We start from the raw sequence: 22734 nt of genomic DNA on the forward strand, positions 1-22734 counted from the left end.
GAGTTCTCAATCACCAAATCTATGTGTGGTCATCAGAGAGAGAGGGAGAGTGAGGGAGGGAAGAAGTGGTGTGGGGGGAGGTGGGGGAGAGAGAGAGAGAAAGAGAAAAAGAAAGAAGGAAAAGAGAAATTAAAAATAAAGGAGGAAAGAGAAATGTTGAAAAAGAAAGGCAGGCAGACAGGCTTGGAAAGTGTTTAGAATTTTCCTAAGTCTCCCAGCTTGTCAGTGATATAACTGAAATCTAAATTCAAGTCTGATGCCAAAGTCACATAGCTATAATAGAATTTCTATCACCAGTAAATTTTCAAAGCAAATTATTCCTTCTATTGCTCCCTCTCCTTTAAATTATAATTTTCCACAGGTTTCTGCAATGTTATGCATTTATAAAATTATTATAATCAAATAGTCATCTACATGTTAGATAAGTAGACTTCACTTCTTTAACATGAACTTAATGTCTTTAAAGTTTGAATGTCTTTTTAACAGATCCTTTAAAATCTTATACTTCTGAATTATATTTGTTATTCATATTCTTTGGTATTAATATGCCATATTCTATAAGGTTTCCAATCATTCATTACACAGACTTAAAATCATTGATACTCTACTAAATGCTTATCGAAATCCAATTAGTAATTTAAATAGTGTTTCACCAGTTTGCAAAGATTAATTATCTCATCCATTATGATGACATTAAAATGTGTTTTACATCGTAATTAGCATCAATAAAGTAAGGAGTGAGACTTTCCATCTATTATGAGAAAAATGACATGAATTTTAATATCGATGAAATGCAAATGTTAATATCTTAAGTCTGTTCATGGTGCTTATTAAATGTCCCCAACACTAAATTTATTGTATGTATTCAAATTTGTTGATAACTCTCTGCCAGACTTCAGATATAGCACACTATTCAAAAAGCGGTCATCTGTACTTAGATGAGAGATATATATTCATTTATTCACTCATCCATTAATTCAACACCTACTTAGTATACTCCCTTGTGCTAAAATCTTTTCTTGGTTCTGGGTTTACAGTGACGAATCAAACAGAATAGGATCGTGACCTTTTGGCATTGAACAAATAAATATCTCTTGGTAAGTGCCATAAAGAAAAAACGAGAAGTATATGGGAACCTGAGGGCTATTTAATATCTTTAATGACCGATTGACAATTCGATTAGACAAATGAAAAACAGACTTCATTTTGGAGCAGCATCTTCAAAGTGACCTGCTGGGCAGTTTCTTAATCATGAAGAGATTTGAGGGGCCCCAGGAGTGAAGGTAAAGATTCTGGGCAGCAGAGGTCTACTCAGGGGGCTTAGAATAGAGTCTCTTTATTAACCTTAATAGGATTTCCTTAAAATACTATAGTGTGCTATTTGGTATCCAAAATTTAATCACATAAAATATGCTGTCATGTATTGTGAGTTTTAAAAGATTTTTAAATAGCCTGAACTGTCAAAAGTGCAAAGAATGAAACTTATACCTTACATAACTTACTGTACACTGGACTCAGAAATTCCCCACAAATCAAGTAGTTATCACTTCCTAATCCTCTCATGACTACCATTTCCAGTACAAGAACTTTTCCCAGTTACATTTAAGAAAAAGTTATGGACAAAAAGAGAGCACTTGGGAGTCTACGGCCATGCTACCCTGAACAACCCGATCCCATCTGATCTTGGAAGCTAAGCAGGGTCAGGCCTGGTTAGTGTTCCAATGAGAAACCACATAGAAAAACCAGGTGCTGTAGGCATAAAAAAATTAAAAAAATAAAGGATCGTAAACTAACAAGGTCCTTGTAATCTGTGAGGTCAGCCAAGGGTTGCCTTGCCTAAAAAATAAAAATTAATTAATTAATTAATTTAAAAAAACCCGAAATCAAGGTGCCTGCGATGCCATCTTCACACAGTAAGCTATGGAGGAGACTCCTTTTTTAAAAAAAATAAAAAAAAGTGGTTGGGAGTGGCAATCATCATCGGTCATGCTATATCCAGAGGAGCACATTACCATCGAGTTTTACTCTATTTCAACATTTTAACACCTAAAATGTACTTTAGCATATGACATATACTCATGCTGAAACAAAGATTAAGTCCTCGTGATTTCTGTTTGTTTCTAACATTTTCGGGAGTAATACATAAAGACAGTTATAATGTATTTTCTTCGTCTTCCTTTGTCCAAGTTAACTGCTCTATGTTCTTTCAACAAGTTTCTTATGTAACCTGGTTTTTGTATTTCAGCTGTCTGCTTTTTCTAATATATTCTCCTCAGGGTCAATGATATCAAGTATTATATAAAGCTCCCAATCCAGGTACTGTTCTAAGAGGTTTATGTATGTTAACTCATTTAATCTCACAAAAATCCTATAAAGTAGGCTCTATTGTTATCTCTACTTTATAGATGAAAAAACCGAGGCATAAAGTACATTGCTCAAGGCAACACAACTAGTACAGTCAGAGACAGAAAACAAACCCAGGAAGACAAGTTCCGTATTCTGTGCTTTGATAAAATGTCCAGAACCACATTTAAAATGTGAATGTTTTGAATAGCTTGACATTTATATTATACTTTATGTATGCATTTATTTATAGTTTGCATATTATTTCTATCTGTATGAAAATCATGAAATACATGAATTCTTTCTAAGCCTGACATAGGGAAGTTGCCAAAGTACATGCTAAAATTGCGTTGGCTTTATTTTAGCTAAAATTTTATTCACTGTTAATCCACAAGGGAAAGAAAAAAAATCAAGTCCAGAGTTTGATATACATATACTTGAAAAGAAGGAGGTGGGGAAGAGGAGGAAGAAGAAGGGGAAAGAAACAAACTAGCAAACTAAAAATCACACCTCCCCCCAAAGAACATTTGGTATAAACTTTCTCCCTTTTTTCCTTGTAGATAGACCAAGAACTTAATATTTCTCTTGATATAACAATGGGAAGAGACATAGGTATATCTAAAATCAGAAGAGTGAAAATTTATGTCCTTACCTGTCTATAGTTTACTACATTAGCAAATATTGGCACTGAGCAAGCCAAAACTTGCTAAGTAATGGATAAGCAGAGAGCTTCTGAAAGTATATATAACTCATCCATGTTCTTTGCTTTTCTGAGGCTCACTGTAGATATGCATTTTCAGAACTCTCTCCTAAGCATTTTTTAGTACAGTAAAATATTCTTATAGAGTGCTTTATTAAAATATCAATTTACCTATCTGAGAGTCTAAGCCTTTGTCCCACACTCTTAACAATATATAGTGAATTCTCACTGTAACAAAGTCCGTAAGTAATAGTATTCGTCCTTATTTTCCAATATCTGAATTAGGTAAGAGTTTTATAGAATGATGCTTGTTTAATAAGTGCTGTTATCTCTTAGGTCATTTTACCCTTGCTCCCACCAAGACCATAAAAGAAATGTCATTTTGAAGGAGACATTATTGCACATTTATAAATTCTAATATTAAGTAATGTCCTTGTTTGGTTCCTGTTTAAAAATGAACAGTTATTGCTTACAACTGAGTATGATCTAAAGAATAAATCATAAATAGATTGCACATACAAAAAAACTCATGAATAGAAAATTTTAGAATTATGAATGTTAGTTTATTAAAGTTTGAATGCACAAAATGTTGCAATAATATAAAATTGTTTAGTTCTTCTAATCAAAGAGTGAACGTACCATTCAAAAATAAGGAAAGAAAGGTTATATAGTGTGGACTTATTAAATTTTTTAAATAAAATTCTAATCTTAATAATTACATTTCTCAACATTAGTAATAAAATAATAAATAAATGAAAACAAATAACATTTTTATGAATAGTTGAAAAAAGTCCTGCATTGTCACTTTATAAAATAAAAATTGATCAAGTTCATATAAATACTTTTTGCCAGTCTTTTTAAACTGATTTTAATATGACATGCATTTATCTTGATGTTCTTCCTCTCTCCCTCTCTTTCTTCTACCAATGATTTTGAAAACACAATTCTCAGCGTAAATGAATATACCTTCCAGATTTGATATTGGTCATGCTTTCAGATTAAATTCTAATCTAAAAATATGAAATCAACTTATGAAAATATAATTAGTTAAATATCTGTAAAAAAATTCAAGTGAGTTTTTATGCACAAGGCCAAATAAAACATGTTTTTAATTTTCTAGCTGAAGTTAGATTGGGACCTATAGTTTATTCAAATTAAAAGTGGAAATGATCCCTACATCATCCATTCAAAAGACATCATGTCAAAATGGAAATGCATTTCTGCAACTGGAATGTGAAGTAGATTTTTTTGTGTCCCATCATGTTGTGTATGGGCAGAGAGATGGGAGTGGGGGAAAATGATTTTAAGGGAAAATAGAGTATGCCATATGTCACCAACACATCCAGCTGCTTGAATGCCTTATGATTTACTGACATTTTCCATTTTGGAACACTGGATTTGTATAGTCCATAGTAACACTGTGCCTATTGTAACTTGGTGTTTTGCTCTTAGGCATTGCATAAAGAAAGACTTTAGTTTTAAACTCCTTGGAGATAACTAATTTTAAACATATAAATAAATGTTGAGGAACTAAAAAGATAACTCTACAAAACTTTTAGAGAGAGATAGAGGGAAAAAAAGAGAGTGAGAGAGATTTGTTTATGAAGCAGCATCTGGATAAAAACAAATATGGAAAATTCCAAAGATTTTTAAAAATTCATTTGAAAACTACCCCCTGTGAATTCTAGGGAATACTCTGTTTTCTATGTATTATTATCAAAGTCAAATCCAACGTATACAAGTCAGTTTGAATCAATAGAGAATACAGTCAATCAATTACTCACATATTATTTTAAAACTGACCCTGGTTTGAGAAATTAGCTCATGCTTGATTTTCCAACAGTTTTATATGAGTAGGCACATCCAAAGAAGGACTTAAAAGTATTGTTGCATTCTGATGTCAGAATTTATTTTGATTGCATTTTGTTCGATTTTAATAGCCCGCAGCTGTGTGAATATAAGGGCTGCCTTCTCCTTTTCCAAAAAAAACACAAACTCTACATGATAGAAGATAATTTCCTTTAGTCTAACTTGGAACCAACAAGTAAGAATATAAAATCACAGTGTTGGATAGTTAGGCATGCATGAGTGACAGGAGTGAAGCCCAGCTCTGTAACCATAGAAACCTCCCTTGAAGATATTCCTTAAGAACCTCCCAGAAACACCTCCCTTTTAGGATTATAAATTACCCAAAATCCTAGAACACTAAGACCACAAAAGCTGCTGGTTAAACCAGCCACAAATGCATATAAAGAAAGTACTACCCCAACCTGCCCACAACCTCAGCCTCATTATACCATCATTATAATATCTTGACTATGCCTAGAAGCTCATAAATCTAATAACAGACTGAATTCTGGGTAAGCACATGCATAGTAGGCAAAGTGTTAGAGCAGCCAGCTGTCAGTTGAGGTAACCTAACATACAGATCATCTAGTACCTCCCATCACAGCCCAAATGTAAACAGACCTTCCCACTTCTGCTTTGTTACAACTCTCCTTGCTGAAAACCTACTCCTCTGTCTTATCTCTTCAGCTCCCAAATTCTACAGGGCCGCAGCCTTCCTTAGCATGGCCTATCTCCTTCTAAATGTACTTTCAATAAATCTTTTTCTAAATCTTACCAACCTATAATTCTTTGCCGTGTCAATGGGGAAGAACCAAGGGAAAACACACCATACAACGCACGACACCACCATCCTCCCTCATGCCACTGGGGCGACTCCAAATTTTGCATCACTCCAGCAGTAATAATAGCATTTAGCCCCAACTTCCCTCCACTCTCTCAGTTCTACATGAATAATAAATTTACGGTATGAAAAAATCCTGTGATTCTCAAAAGGTGGATCACTGAGGTTACTGTGGCAACCATTTTTTTTAATAAAGCATTGTAATACAATTTAAACTGAAAGAAGATACTTGAAGTGCTAAAGTCTATTGATTGCTTTAAAGCTGTTAGCCTTTAGCTACCCCATCTGGGCTACTTCTTATGATTATGAAGTCACAACTAAGAAAAGAGTGGCAACCCTAGATATACTTGTAGGCTAAACACCCAGAAGTTTAAGTAGTAGTTGTGTTGTATGGAAAAAAAAAATTGGAAAATACAATCTAAGTTGTAAAACTGGTTTAAACTTTGATATAAACTTGCGTTAACTAATTTGTTTTGGCTTATTTGCTCCAGCTTCTCTTGGCTGTTGGAAAAATATTTTTGGTACTAAACATCTTTGTTTTTCCTGCTTCACCTTCCTTGTCAGTTTGGGAAAATCATTTCTATAAGAATTAAGCTCCAATATAATAAAGTAATTAGTAGGCTGGCCAAGAATGACCCTTGAGCAAGATGGAATTTTTTTTTCCTGTGTGGTTAACTGTATTACCTTAGTTAAATGATTTAATCTCCATTTCCTTTATTTCCAAACTTACTGATGAGAGTGGTTCAGGGAGCAACTGAGAAAATAGAACACACCTTAGGACTTCTGGTTGTATATAATAAAGTAGGAGAATTCTTATTACATGTCTTCTCTCAAATTTCTCCAAAAGGAAAACATAATGAACAAAATGGAGAATAAACAATATAATAAATAATTCCTCAGCTCCACGTTGCTAAGAATGAGAAGTTAGGACTGAAATAATGCTGTACGTTACCAGTACCACCTTAGACCTATTAAAAATTAAGGACCAACATCCTGAAACACATAACCGATGTTCCTTCCATTATGTTGGGGAGGGGAAAAATTTGCCCCTTATCCTTTTTAGTTCTTTTGGCTGATCTAATGAATTGACACTAAACAGATTAACAAGAGAAACAAATAAATTTAATTTGTATATACAGAACTCTCATAGAAATGGAACCTAAAGAAATGATTAAAAGAGGAAGCTTTTACATTTTTTTAGGCAGATGAACCATAAATTTGTGAAGAAAAGAAAAAGAAACTTAGGCTTGGGTGCTTAATTAGTAAAAAAAAAAGTAACAAGCTTTGTTTTTACAGCCTTATCAGGCCTGAATCCTCTATCTACGGTGATAAGGATGTTGCTCTAACCCCTGGTACAGGAAGGGTACCTTTCACATGGGATTTTATTTACTGCTTCAGCGGGGATAAAGGAGAGTCAGAGTGTCTTTTTTGCACCAGCTGTTTCTCAAGTAACTTTAACTCAAGATAAGCAATATGCCACTTTGGCATATTTTGCGGATTATTTTGAAGTGAAGGCATTCGAGTCCCTGAGAGCCCAAGAGAAATGTTTGCCTTTTCCATACAAATTTAAATTAGGGGACTTGTCCATAATAAGAGTTATTACCAGAAACAACTTTGATGACCTGTCCATAGGGCAGGGCAAACTCCTAATTACTGACCACTTGTTCCTCTTATCCTGCAACGAACTTCCTCCCCTCTGAAGCCGCAAGGTGCCTTACCCCATCATTAGCTCAGAATGTCATACGCACCTTATTTTGACTTTCTGTCTCTGAACCTCTCACGTATGCAGGATCTCCAACTCTTTCATGTATGTGGGCTTCCAATACATATGTATGTAATTAAGTGTGGTCATATTTTCTTACTAATATGTCTCATGTATATTTGATTATGAGACCAGTTGAAAGAACCCTGAAGGGAAGAGAAAATTTTCTTCCTCCCTCACAATATACAATAGAGAGCTTTAGAACTTTTTCACCTCACATAACCCATTAAATAATAATTCTTCGTTTTCCCCTACCTCTCTCCTCTGCCAACCACCATTCTACTTCCTGCTTCCTTGAGTTTGACTACTCTATAGATACCTCATATAAGTTGAATCATGCATTACCTATCTTTCTGTAACTGGCTTATATCACTTAGTATATGTTTTAATGATGATCTAACCTAAAAAAAAACTTATAATATTTCCTGTCCCTATGCCCCTCTTTACAGAAATCTTTTCAGACCTATATTCTCTTTGTGGTGAAAAATACATAATTTTCAATTTAACAATTCTTCCTATCTACTTCAGTTCTTCCTCCTGCAAGGTTGTGTTAGAAATGTTTTTCTCACTAACCAAGGACATTCTTGTTTTCTTAACCAGAAGCCTGGACATAGGCAGTTACAGGAGTTGTTCATAATTCCAACATCACCGAGGATAGTGGCTATTCCATTCTGTCTACCACCCTCACCATTATATATGGCTACTGCACCTCTAGACATCAGGTTCTTATAACAGTATCTCAAGCAGAAAGTAAAGCATAAGGGTAAAAGGACTTTTCAGAGAAGACAAAAATCTTATCCAAAAGGCTAAAATCTTTCTCAAAAGGCTCACAGAAATATCATCTCTAATTAGAAAAGTTTATATTAGCTGCAAGGGGGAGTAGAAAATTAGTATCCAGCATTCTTTAAGTTGGGTGCAAAAGAATGTCAGGGTTTTATCAGGAAGGAATAAAGGGTGAATAGATGTTAAACAGACAATGTCTGCCAGAAATCCTTTTTATTAAAAACAACGCTTTTATGATTCAATATTTTTAAGTTGTGTCTATCTAAATTTTTACCAGCATTCACACAGAGATGCAAGCAATACTATTTACCAAAGATTGGTGATGTATATCTATGAATGGTTAAATTTGTGGTAAGATTTTTGCTTTCAACTTTATCAACACTTGAATCACTTTTGAACATGTATAAATTTCATAATATTAAGAAACAAATTATTCTTTAAGAAAACTTTAAAGAAATTCCTGTGAAAATTAAGATTCATTTAATGACAATGTATTACTAATCACAAATCTATACGGAAAGGAACTTAAAACATCAGTTTTAAATCTATGGTATACTGATTTCCCTAAAGTCATGTAGATAATATTATTTTAACAAAAGTAGATGGAATACAAAGAAATTTAATTTACTACAATATATCACTACATATAATAAATATAAATAGATTTTATTCGAACTCTATAAATCCAGTATAAATAAAAAGTCATATATAACAGCAATATACTGCTGGATTCATAAAAGTCTTTTTTTTCATAGCAGCCTTTAATATTGTTCAATAAATGTTGGTTCCTTTCCTTTTTCTACAGATGGTACTAATATTTCAGGCTTACAGCTATCTCTTTCTACATCATAAATTGACTGGACAGAGCCTCCAGCAGGCCCTCTCACTGTGAAGTAATTTCATGAACAGTGTTCATCAAAGTTTCTTTATAAGAACCCTTAATCTATACCAGTAATTGATCAAAATCACCTTGATAACCAAAGATATTGCCTAACTTTACAAACTAAGACATTAAAAAAATTAGCCAACACCCAACATCTGAATTTATACAATCCATTCTCCCTCTTTCAGATAAAGGAAGAGGGAACAGATGAAGGAAGAGGGAAGACCAATAACCACCAGGCATAATTGCTATTTGTGCCATCGTTGATAATTTAAAACAGGAAAACTACAAATAAAACTTAGGGAACATCGGAGGGGGAAAAATGGTGTGGATAATAGATGCTTTGTTCATCCCTCTTGCGACCAAATCAAAGTTGTGACAGAAACAAGGGCAAAGAGCAAGGAAAGTCTCCTGGAATCTAGATGAACAGAAGCACTAAAACTAGGGAGAGAAATAAGCAATCATCCTGCATTGGTAGAAGGTAGGAGGGAGCAAAGATGCAGGCTGCATGCACTTTCTGAGCGATTGAGTGGGACAGAGGCTGCTGCAGACACCTCTTAAAGGGCCTGTGCCTGCCAGCGGAATTTCATGGTGATGGCTGTGCTTACTCTGAGCACCAGCTCTGGGTCGACTGCACAGGGGGCACCAGGAACTTACAGCAGGACACTGAATTGTCAGAGTGAGGGCCGGAGGCAAGGATCTCTCCCAGACAGAAGTGCCGGATCCTCTGTTGACCCTTCCCCCTTCTCAGTGCGCAGATGCAGAGCCTCCATAGCTGAGAATTCATCAAACTAGATAACAGAGGTCGCTCTACCCAGACGATTCCCTGAAACTCTGCCTCCACCAACTTGTGACCCCACCCAAGCCACATCCAGTTGTGTCCTTGGCGAGTCAGGTGCTTCTTGCTGAGCAGTGCCAAGACTCACACTAGTGGCAGCTGACCTCTCAACATGGGCTTTTGAGGCAACTATAAGCACAGCATCTGTGGATTGCTTGCTGAATCTTAACAGGTTGTCCTGGAGGGGCACAGCCTGGGGCTAAACTTGGCCTGCTGCTGAACCCCTCTCAGGACTGTGCCAATGGACACCTACCACACAAATCCATGCTAATAAGACTGGGAGAAGCTTTGCTTAGTCCATAAAAACAGACACAGAAAGGCAGCCAAAATGCGAAGACAAAGAAGCAGAAACCATATGAGAGAACAGAACAGAGATCCATGAATAATGGAGTCAAGCAATCTAAGATGCGGAGTTCAAAACACTGGTTATAAAGATGCTCAATGAACTTAGGGGAAATGTAGATGAATTCAGTGATGATTTTAACAAAGTGATAAAAAATAGAAAAATGAAAATGGAAATTATAATGGGGAACCAGTCAGAAATGAAGAACACATTATCTGAGATGAATGAGGATATTGCAGGGATTAAATAGAGTGGATAAAGAAGAGGATCCAACCACCAATATAGCAGATGGGAAGTAAAGGACACTTAATCAGGAAGGCAAAAAAAAAAGCCAAGAATATAATAATAATTTAAGGAGCCTAAGGGACACAGTTAAATGTAAAAATATCTGTGTCATAGAGGTACCTGAAAGAAAGCAAGAAGTCGAAGAGGTATTTGAAGAAATATTGATGGAAAACTTCCCTCACATGGTGGAAGAAATAGACACACAATCTCAGGAAGCTCAGAGAGTCCCAAGAAAGAGGAACCCAAAGAGGCCTACATTAAGAAACATCATAATTAAAATGCCAAAGGTTAAATACAAAGAGAGACTCTTAAAAGCAGCAAGATAAAAGAAGTTAGTTACTTACAAGGGAACACCCATGTGACTGGTGGCTGATTTCTCAAAAGCAACTATGCAGGACAGAAGGGCATAGCACAAAATATCAAAAGTGACAAAAACCCAGGATCTATGACCAAGAATACTTTATCCAGCAAAGGTATCATTTGGAGTCAAAGGACAGATAAAGAGCTTCCCAGACAAAAATAAGCTAAAGGAATTTATCAGCACCAAGCCAGTATTACAAGAAATGTTGGGAGGGGCTTATTTAAGAAGAGAAAACATGTATCAAAAACAGGAATAAAGAATGGTAATAACTACATTCTTGTCAACAGGCACTTCAGATGGAAAAGAATTAAGTGCTCCAACCAAAATATAGAGTGGCTGAATAGATAAGAAAACAGGACCCCTACATATGCTGCCTACAAGAGACTCACTTCAGATTAAAAGACACACACAGACTAAAAGGAAGGGGATGGAAAAAGATATTGCCTTGATGGACCTAGAGGGTATTGAAACGGGTCAGATAGAGGAAGACAAATACTGCATGATTTCTCATACATGTGGAATCTAAAGAACAAAATAAACAACAGCAGCAACAAAAGTGGAAATAAACTCATAGATACAGAGAATATTTTGAGAGATACTAGATGAAAGGGGGTTTGGAGAACAACAAAAAAACGCAAGTGGATTAAGAGGTACAAATGAATAATTGCAGAATTGACATGGAGATGTAGAGTGTAGCATGGGGAAGATGGTTAATAATGTAATAAATGTGTAAGGGGGAAGAAGGGTACTATATTTAGTGGGGTGATTGCTTTGTGAATTATGTGGATCTCTGATCACTAGGCCATACAACTGAAACTGGTATATTATTGTATGCCAACTATAATTTTCAAAAAACTCATTGAATTGTACAATGTAAATATGAGCAACTAATTACCTATTATATTTCAATAAAGCCAGAAAAAAAAAGAAAAAGCTTGGGGAACATCAGTTACCTTAAAATATTTTCAAGCCCAATACTCTAGTCTACTGGTTATAAAACTATGTCTTTCAGACTAGTAGCATCAGGTTCACCTGGGAATTTGCTAGGGATGAAAATATTGGGACCCCATAGCAGATCTATTAAATCTACAGAAACTTGCATGTGTAGAGACCAATAATCTATTACCAAGGTGATTCTCATGACTCTTCTACTTTGAGAAGCCCTGCTCTAGTCTTTATACAACTCAGTTTCCCTAAAGCTTTTTCTTATCTCTTTTTTTTTTCTCTCTTCATGTTTTATTCTAGCCTTTAAGTCCAGAGGGGATATTACTTGTCCTCATGATAGTATGAAGCATTACGGCTCTATTTTTACCTCTATGGTTATAATATACACTAGTTTATAATTTCATACATTCAGAAAGAAGAAACCAAGAGACTTCCTCAAGATAATAATGTTTATTTACTTTAGAGTCCAGACCTCTAAATGTCTATCTTGCCCTCTAAAAGAACATGATTTGGGAGATGACACTTCTTTCTTGTCACAACTCTTCTATTCACTTCTCTGCTTTCACCTAAAAAAAAAGAGGGTAGAGAGAGGAGGGGCAGGAAAAGAGATTAAAAATCAGAGAAAAGTTGAAGTTTCCTACAAATAAGTATACCTATGGTTGCAAACTTAGAATTTTCTTCTCCATTTTATTATTTTTTAGTAATGAAGAAAGCTCTTTGAACTATTTGGAAACTTCAAATGTGAAAAAAAATTGGAATTCTTTTCACTTGAGCTTCAAGGTCACTGGATTAAGCTGTATTCCTTACATTGTTTCTAATGAAGCAAGAGAGATTGTGCTGTTTTTACAGCCATATATGTTTGTCAGCTCATTAGCATCACTCATTTTTTTGCTTTCTCTTTTTTCTTTCATATATATTTTTTCCCTCAAAGTATTTTTAAAAAGTACAAAAAGTATATCTTGGTATCTATGTGGAAAATCAGTTTATGAAATTCCATTCTCTGTACCTATATGACACACAAATCATTCCTTATTTCCCTGGAGATATATAATGCTTTCAGTGAACATTTCATATAAAAGACTCTTATTTTTACTAAAACTATGCTAGTTTTCCCCTATTCATATTTAAATGATCATTTCTAGGGATTCGACTTATTGAAAAATTTGATTTGGGATAAAAAGTGACTCCAAATATATTTCAAAATTAATGCTAAGAAAACTTTTTTTTTTTCTCAAAACAAATCTTTATGTTCCTTTATTGGAGAAGATTCCTGACCAGTATACAGTGATGTATTTATTAAGCAGAGACCTGAGACCTGTGCAGAAATTACATACTATCCATCTAGATAGGTTTTCATTACAGTTTGCCTACTGATGGAATAGTTTTGTTTATAAAGTTTTATACATCAAAAAGCTTTGAATTTGACCAGGCTTTCCATTAATTCACCTCTGAAAAAGTGGCACTTAATTTTAGATACTATTATTTTATAGCATTAAAAACCTTAGGCATTAGGTAGCTTCTCAAATTTTACTTTATGCACAATGGCATTTGGCAGACAGAGCAGAGTCCATCATCTTATCCAGATTCACACAGACAGGTCTCATTTGAGAACTATATGCTAACAGCTAGTACTTAGAGATAAAAGTACTCTTAACCTGAGTTTCTTACCATAGTACAGACTTCTTACTCTGAGAGACTGTTTTCTAGGCCATATTTTATAGTGCCAACAAAGACAGGCCAACAATTGCCCCATGTGTAACTTGGCGTTAGAGCACCAGGTCTGTCTGATGGTGGTGGCAGGCACTAATACATCCAGGTAAATAAATGTCATTTTAAAAAATGCCAATATGAAATGCAAATTAAGGGTATAATACACTCAGAACTGAGTTTTGAGCAATCAGGTATTCCAAATGACTTGAAATTTTTAGAAACTGACAGCAAATTGTATCCATGATGTTTCCCAGCTATGGAGACATTAATACATTGATTCGAATCCCTTTACTCAATCCACATAGCCCTGAGGTCATCTTTCAAAGTGCATTATCAAAAAATACAAAGTTAGGGTGACAAAGTTTGACAATATGTTATACAAGTCAAACTTGTTCTGAGGGAAAAGCATCAAATCCTTTGTGTACACATTTAGTTTTATTGTAACAAAGCAACTTGTACACTTTTTAACATTTAAAATTGAGCATCTTTACTTTCTAGTTAAACAAAAAGAAATTTTTAAAAATAAACAGGGACAAAATTACAATAGAGAATGTCAATTCCAAATAAGATCCTACAGTTTCTGCTGATTCTCCCATCAAGTGTCAGAGTTCAAGTCATCATTAGGAGAGAATTTTATTTTAAAAGTGTCATCTTAAACTGCAAGGATGTCTGTTAAATATCACAATTAAATATGCCAAAGGAGAAGCCATGTTGTCAAAATGCCCACTTAACCCACTCAAACATCTCAAACTCACCCTTTGCTGATCTTCTATAACCCCATTTTTTTTGTTTTGTTGTTTTTCTTTTTTTGAACAAGAGAAAATAGACAGATACATGTTGGTAAATGCTAATTGTCCATATTCACATACAGACACAGTGTAATATCTAAGCCCTATATACAGAGAAAGGAGGAAAAAACTAGAACTCTGTACAGGGGCCTAGCACCCTCCAGCTTCCAGCAGAGCTAAGGGAGCAGAAGGTCCCCCACCCCCACCCCCTATAGTGCACAGTGGTGTTGATTCCATAGTTTTTGTTGAGTCAGCAAGAGATAAAAATTAATTTGGAACAGAAAAGGGCAGAGATTCTTTTCACACTGTATTCTGCTTACGGTATCCCCGCCCCCCGCCCCCCTCTCCCCAACACACACACAATAAGGTGAGAACCATGGTGTAAAGGAGAGAAAAGAGACCTCAAAAACAGGGAGACTGAGCACAAGAGGTGGGGGGAAGACTGCAATTTGCTCCCAGGGGCTAGAGAAAATTTAGAAAGGTTGGAATTCATCAGTGTTCCATTAGTCATGTTCTTCATCTTCCGCTCCCTCTTCCCCTTCATCATCCTCTTCATTTTCTTCACCTTCATTCTCATACCCTTCTTCATCAATATCTTCCAACCCTCCTCCTCCTCCTCCTCCTCCTCCTCCTCTTCCTCCTCCTCCTCCTCCTTCTTCTTCTTCCTTCTTCCTTCTCCTCTTCCTCCTCCTCCTCCTCCTCCTCCTCCTCCTCTTCCTCCTCCTCCTCTTCCTTCTCCTCCTCCTCCTCCTCCTCCTCTTCCTCCTCCTCCTCCTCCTCCTCCTCCTCCTCCTCCTCCTCCTCCTCCTCCTACTACTCCTTCTTCTTCTTCTTCTTATTTTTCTTATTATTATTCTTCTTCCCCTTCTTTATCATCCATATTGGGAACCAAGTAGCACTGTAATGGATTTGGTCTAATATCATCTTTGATGACTTCTCCTAACTCATCTGCACCTGCATTGGAATGGTCAGTAAACCAGGTAAAGAAGCTCTCTAATTCTTCATGCTGTCTTTTCCTGCTGACTTTATTCTGCGTTTGACTTGAACATTTCATAAAATCCTTCCCAGATTTCTCTTTGATTTCAGTGGACTTTGAAGATGGATCATCACTCTCATTCAGATGAAATTCTTTGGAGAGAACTTCATTTTCGAAGTAAGCAAATTAAAAATCTATTCTGTAACCCAATTTAATATCTTCAAATTCTGTCACTTCAACTCTTGTCAAATAATTCAGTGCCTCTTTATCTTCTTCCCCAATCAGTTCAGACACTTGTAAATGGTTGACAAATGTTGTTACCCCAAAATGTGGGATTTGGGCAATCAATTCTGATTTCTTGTGAAAAAATGGTTGGTGGAGTTTGTTATATTTCTGTTCTATTTTCAAAATCTCCTCATTGGCTTGTTCATTGTCTATCTATTTCATTTTGTACTTCATCAGTATGTTCAATTGCTTCTTGCTATTCTTTTTCTCCATTCGGCAAGTCTAAAGAGGTCACCGGCTTCGCCACTTGAGGGAAGGAGGCAGTCTCAGTTTCTTTGTTTGAGGTGAAAGTGAAGACTGGAATTTGGGGACCATGCTGTGAGGAAAGTCTGAGAATCAGATCCAAGGGATGCACATCTGGAAGAAGCTCTGAGAACTGAAGAAAACTAAGTTTTGAAAGAAAAAAAGCACTAAGCAAAATATCTTGTTCTTATTAAGAAACAAAATTCCCAAGTTATATTTATGCTTTAAAAGAATCTAGCTATGTTAGTTATCTATTATTATGTGACAAATTACTCCAAAATTTAGCAGCTGAAAACAACATAATTTATAATTTCACAGTTTCTGGGTCAGGAATATGAAAGGAGTTTTAGCTGGTTGCCTCTGGCCTAAAGTCCCTTATAAGGCCACAGTTAAGCTTTTGTCTCTTTGGCTAAGACTACTTATCTTCAGTGTTAAATAGTGTGAGGGTGTTCATATGGATGTTGGTAGGCCTTGGTTCCTCTCTAGGTAGGCCTTCTCATAAAACTTACCCGCAACGTGGTAGCTAGTTTTCTCCGGGGTGAGCGATGCAAGAGAAAGTGAGAGAGTACACTCACGACGAAAGCTGCCATATTTTTATAACTTAAAACCAGAAGTCACATTTCATTACTTCTGCTATACTCTATATATTAGAAGTGAGACAAAAAGTCTAGTAGAGTCTCCAGGGGAGAGGATAACATAAAATTATAAATACTAGGAGGCAGGGATTATTGAGGACCAATTTAGAGCCTGCCTACCACACTAGTATAGAAATAAAAAATAATGTCATGCTTTTCTCTCCAGATTCATAAAATTCTCTAATGAACTAAAAATTATATATTTTTCTTCATAAAATCTGAATTTGTATCTTTGGGACATTATTAAGTACATAATTTGATGTCATTGAGCTGTAATTAAGAAAGAAGTGCTACAAAATTCCATGTATTTTTTAAAGCATGAAGAGTGGAATTTTGGGGATGAGGATAGAGATAGAAACCATAGAGCTAATGGTAGAGAAAGCAGAGCTAGTGATGTAGTATGTACATAGTTATCGACATAGATATCGAGATACATAGTATATTACCATATCATTAAAGTACAGCAGTAAGTAAACAGATTGCATACTCAAAAGTTTAACTGGAAAATAGATTTTAAAATAGTATTTACAGATGTGTGAGCAGAGTTATGGAATCTAACAAGGAACTAGTGATAACATAGAACCATTACGGTCTCTGAGCCAGAAGAGGCAAGAAGAGGAAAAGGTATTGTCTTAACTAGGTGAAAACTGGAGCCTTGAAAGAGAGTGCACATTAAAAGTAATATGCATATAAAACACTGGGGTATCCTATTTAAATGCAGATTCTGATTCAGCAAGCCTGGAGTGAGCCAGAGATTCTGTGCTTCTAACAAGTTCCTAGGTGATGCTGATGCTGCTGGTCCAAGGATCACACGTGGAATTACAAGGGCCTAGCTACTGAATTACCACAGAACTTCAAGGGGGCAGGGAAGAAATGGAAAGAATGAACACACCAGTCTCTCTCTCCTCTCTTTCCACCTTATAAGAGGTTCCTCCATTGTCTAAATGTAACCAAAAGCCAAAGGCAAAGAAGAATAAGTGATGTAGTCTATAAGGAGAGTCTTCTTGGGGCCCAGAGCAGATTTAAATTATACAGGGCCTTGTGGAGTTTCCCTGCATGTGTGCGCATCAGTACTTAATAAAATACTTGAAAAGACCCCTCTGTGGATCTTCAGGCTTCTCTCTCTGTTCAGATCTCTTCTCAGGTAATCTGTCCTATGAACTCTAGCTGCTTCAGTTTTCCCAGATTTTCACCTCTGTCTCTTAAACTCTGGGAGTCTGCTAGATTTCACCTAGGTTCCCCTCCCTACACTATGTTTTTGTTATTTCCAGGGTTTTTGTTGTTGTTGTTTTCAAGATTTTTCATTTTTGGGTACTTCTAATGTGTCGGTTATTTCCAATATGTCGACTGTTGTTATTTCAGAGTAAGTCCAGTGTCTGTTACTCTATTTTGGTCAGAAGCAGAAATCCCTCACATATGTTGCAGGAAGTGACGCCCGATGGAGAAATTCTGATGCTCAGACAACTTTGTTTGGAGGAAGAAGAATTCATGGCTGGCAGAGAGTGTGGGACATTCAACACACAGAGCCAAAGCACAATCTCCCCTTGGTTAGATTTCTTACAGCTTATATACCCTCGCAGTGCCCATGCAAAGGGTGCGTGATTCCTTTGTCTGAGGTTTTACATGTCCCTCCTTACTCAGAGTAGGGTAGGGGAGCATCGGGTGGGAGGGCTGCAGGGGAGGAAATTCCAGACCCTTGGGCTTACAGGTCGTTTGTTTGGTAGAGTCTGAGACCTTGGTATTATCAGCACTATTATCGGATTCTCGAACAGAGAGATGGGACTCCTAGCTTACAGACAGGAACCGGCACTCATTGATGTCGCACCCTCTCAGCAGGTTCCTTATCCAAAAGCCCAGCTCTAACTGTAACACAACAAACAATTCCACACAGTCTTGACATTCATACAAGCTATAGAGATAGGGAAGGGGCTGGAGAATCATTGAAGTGGGGGATGCAGCTGTGGAAAACATGTTAACTGAAGAACATAGGGCAGAATGGGGGAAGAGAGCAGTTTTAACCAGTTGAGTCGGTTATTTCTACAGGCCCTTTCCTTTGCATTTTTTTTTTTACTTTCAGATGCCTCCTCTCCTCTCTTACATAAATTATTGTTAATTATTTGTTGTTTAATCAGGGGCAGTCTTAGTTACAGAATTAAATTTTTGATATACAGATTGAGTCTAATGGTACTTCTCTTAAAGAGGATGAGGCAGGAGGTTAGATAAAGAATTGTTGTGAAATCTAAAGGGCAAGATTATATTAGTATTACAGCTTTATTATATAAAGTCAGCAGTGGTATGTGTATCAATAACTGAACTCCCAAGTTCCTACATTCCTATGCCAATCTCACTTTCTTAGCAGTTTATTCAACACTTATTTGAGGATATTTTATGACCCATATTGATTCAACTTAAGAAATTGAGATGTCATATTAGTATAAATAAAATAAATCAAGAAATGTAATTTAGACGTAGGTAAAGAAAAGTAAGGTCAAAATAAAAACAATAATACTTCATGTAATATGATGTAAATCTCATAAAAAATTTCAGATTATATAGTGGTCAGAATAGTGGTGGTTACTTTATGTGGGCTACTGATAGGGAATTGATATGGAAACAACATTCTGGGGTACTAAGAACATTCTGTATTTTGAACTGGTTGGTGAATTCGTGGGCATAAAAACTCACATAGCATAACATAACAACATAACATAACATAACATAACATAACATAACATAACATAACATAACAAAAATGTATAAATTTGTACACTTCAGATTTGTGTATTTTATTGTATGGAAATTATATCTCCATAAAAAAGTAAGTAAAAGTTATTTGACTTCTGCATATTTGCTGCAGACGAAACTGAAATTTACCTCTGAGGTCACCAGCAGTCAATAAACAAAAAAAGAGACATCTATTTAATTTCACGGATCACACTATAGAAAAGATAAAAAAAAACATATTGTGTCACAATTAACTATAACCAGTTCTTCAAAATATTTAAAAGTTTATAAATAATTGCATAGAAATGTCCACTTTTGATATCTGTGTTCTGGGAGAGGAAGAGAGAAGGAAGTATTGAGTCATATAAATAATATATAAAGTTAATTAACCAAACTTGCTTAACATTACTTCTTGTACCTTTCTTAAGTACACTCTAAAACCATGTCATAATTATGTTACAGGAAATAGAGGGTCATAGTTATCTGGGAGTAAACAGGAAATGAGTCATCCAGCTATTGTGGAATGTACTAAACATTCCACAAAAATTCCTTTGCCTTTTCTGAAAGGATACCTTGAATCATGGGGCTTATGAACAGCTGTGTAAGATTTCCTGCTATTTCCTGTGTTTTTATATACAGTGTTACACTCATGAAACCTCTCTTATTTGTAACCCAATAAGGCAGAGAAAATGTTACTAAGTAATCAGAAATGTCTTGGCCTCTGTCGAAGTACCTATACGCAAAGGCAGAAGAAATGGCTCAAAAATTGAAAAGCATAATTGAAATAGACTGGCCTGGAGGATTTTTAGAGCTATAAAAAAAGTATGATCTCATGGAATAAATGTGAAGATTTGTGTGTGTTTGTCAGCATTAAAAACACAATCCCCAAAGCATTACTAATCTGACACCAAGACAAAATGTCAAATTATTCCTTTCTCACCCATTTTCTCTTCAGAGTTGAGATGATAAAATAAATTTAAGCTTTAACCTAAGCCATTTAACTAGTTTTAGACAATGTTCAGAGCAGCAAGGAGCTGGTTTCCCATTAGTAAATATTGTGGGGTTGGGTAGAAAGAAGCAAGTGAAAACCAGAAGGAAATTACTTTTAGTACTTTCTTATTCTTAGTACTTGCTGTACCATGACTTCTGGACTGAAGTTTCATTAACTTTTAATAAATTCATAAAGCAGGAGGCCTTTCTACTGTTCCCAAAATAATAAATAACAATGAGCATTTTAAAACAAGTAATTTAAAAATGAAATTTTTATAATTTTAATAATAATTAAAAGAAAATCAAATCAGCTTTCAGTTTCATAGTTGGTAAAAAGCCACTGCTTTTAATAATAATAATATTTATTGTCAGTGTGAAAATTTTCCTTTTCCTTCCAAAAACATATTTTAACAAAGCTACTCAAAATAATTGTAATCATTAAATGTTTACCTTTGAGCAATATTTATGACAAGCACAGATGCAACTATGTAATAATAAAAGGCATTGTAGTACATTACTTCAGGCTAAATTGCAATGTCCTTCCTGTGGAATTACAAACTTTACCTCAAGCAGTGAATCATCCTTTTGATCAATTGGCATTTTGTATCATACCCTAATCAGATTAATTAGCCTGTGGTTTGCCATGTAACATAACCTCAAACAATCTCTGCAAAAATTACAACTTAAGTAATATCTTCAGAATCATGGGCCCAATTTTAACATAAATTAGAAGAGTAGCTGGGATAATTTCTTCCTAAGTTTTTCTTCTTTAAGATATTATTTCATACTAATAATTATAGCCAACCAATATCTTTTTAAGAATTGAATGGATCTCAATAAGCCCTTTTCATTTGACCTCTCATTATATCTCTTTCTTTGCTTTGGAAGATGTTAAATGTTTCTTTTCCTTTGAAGACAGTCTAATATATTTGTAAGTTGTATTATCCTAGGTTTATTCTTTTTTCCTTTAAAAGAGGATAAGTGGACATGATATATACAGGTTTATTCATTCTTTGGCAATCATCTGCCTTTTGTTCTTCACATATAATCCCAATTAACTCTAATTGGAATTTTGCAGGTGCATCAGACAAGGAATTTACCCTTTTAAAGGTAGAAACAGTATTGTTTTAAACAGCTAAGCAGATGGTCAATGCTCACCACCCCTTTTTAAATAAGTGCAGCAGAATCGAAGCACATAAACAAAAATTCGTATCTCATTAATGATGTGGTTGCTCTGATATCACCACCTTAAGAGAAACATTTGGATAATCCTGGGTAATTTATAGGATACAATGTTTGGAAAATGTCCAGATGTGATTTATTTAAAAGAAGAAAATGATAGATTCTTTCTTTGAGTACAGATCAGCTATTATCTTTGTGTCACAAGTCAGGAAATATTTTAGGGACTCAATCTTGCTTGGAAAAAAAGTGTATTTTACCTCATCACTTGCCTTAAGTTTCCATTGGAAGTGTTTGCTGCTTATATCATTACTGGTCTACTCTCTGATTTTTCTTTTTCCAGTTTCTGTTGCTATATCTATATATGCCACCTTAATTATCTCTAAAATATCACTTTTATATTTTTACTAACTTGCTTAAAAACCTTTCTTGCTCTCTTACCAGTCCAGTCATTGCCAGAAGATTAAGTCCTGTCAAATGCAAAAGTAAAACAATTTTCTAATGAGCTTGATGTCCTTTATTCAAGGAAAAATAATCTATGGATTAGAGAGTGTAGTGCCTCATAAGCAGTAGAGCACTGTTTCCGAGGGGTTTTGAGCAAGAACAATTTTATAGAGCCTTAGAAGAGGCAAAAGGTAAGCATGGCATGGCTGTCTAAGAGGTCGGGGATTTTGTTATAAGGCTAGTAGGTCTTATTTTCTAGGGTGAAGTAAGCTTGCTAAGGTTGAGATGGAGGATTGTAATTGGTGTATGTTAGCTTCCTTGACAGCTGTTTCCTGTAAGTGCAGGCTGATTTAAGCTTAGATTTGTGACATGGGCCAGGCCACTAGGGTGGTCTCCATTGTCTGGGTTCTGATATACAAATTAACTTTGTTAGTCTGTGGACGAAAGATGGGCCACATACTAAACCTGACAGGCTTAGGGGAGGCCTGTTTAGTGGGCCCTCCAAACTCAGAGAATGAAATTAACCGCACAGGATGGTCTGTACATAAATTCCTAACTAAAACAGTTAATGGCGGGTAGTTACGTTGTGGGCCTGTAGCTTTCTTGACAAAGGTCAATCTTTACCTTACCTGAGCTTGTCTGTTGTTTTTTTGTATCTAAGATAGCAGACCCTTCAGGGCACAGCCCACTGCACCAGAGCACAGACCACACATGGTTATTTCGTCCTCCATATACAATCTCTATGTGCTGTACATGTTAATTATTCATTATCCTGACCCATCAATGTAAAAGAAATATGTGTCTCTCCGTTTTACATTTTATCTGATC

The 22734-nt window shown here is 35.6% G+C and overlaps 2 pseudogenes; one reads left to right on the top strand and one right to left on the bottom strand.

Moving 5' to 3' along the window:
• The first annotated feature begins 1640 nt into the window (after nt 1-1640).
• LOC118608521 lies at nt 1641-1758 on the top strand (annotated as a pseudogene).
• A 13175-nt stretch (nt 1759-14933) lies between these two features.
• LOC107511409 lies at nt 14934-16006 on the bottom strand (annotated as a pseudogene).
• Nucleotides 16007-22734: the final 6728 nt, after the last annotated feature.

Source organism: Rousettus aegyptiacus, unplaced genomic scaffold (assembly GCF_014176215.1).
Source record: "Rousettus aegyptiacus isolate mRouAeg1 unplaced genomic scaffold, mRouAeg1.p scaffold_m13_p_9, whole genome shotgun sequence".
Classification (NCBI taxonomy): domain Eukaryota; kingdom Metazoa; phylum Chordata; class Mammalia; order Chiroptera; family Pteropodidae; genus Rousettus; species Rousettus aegyptiacus.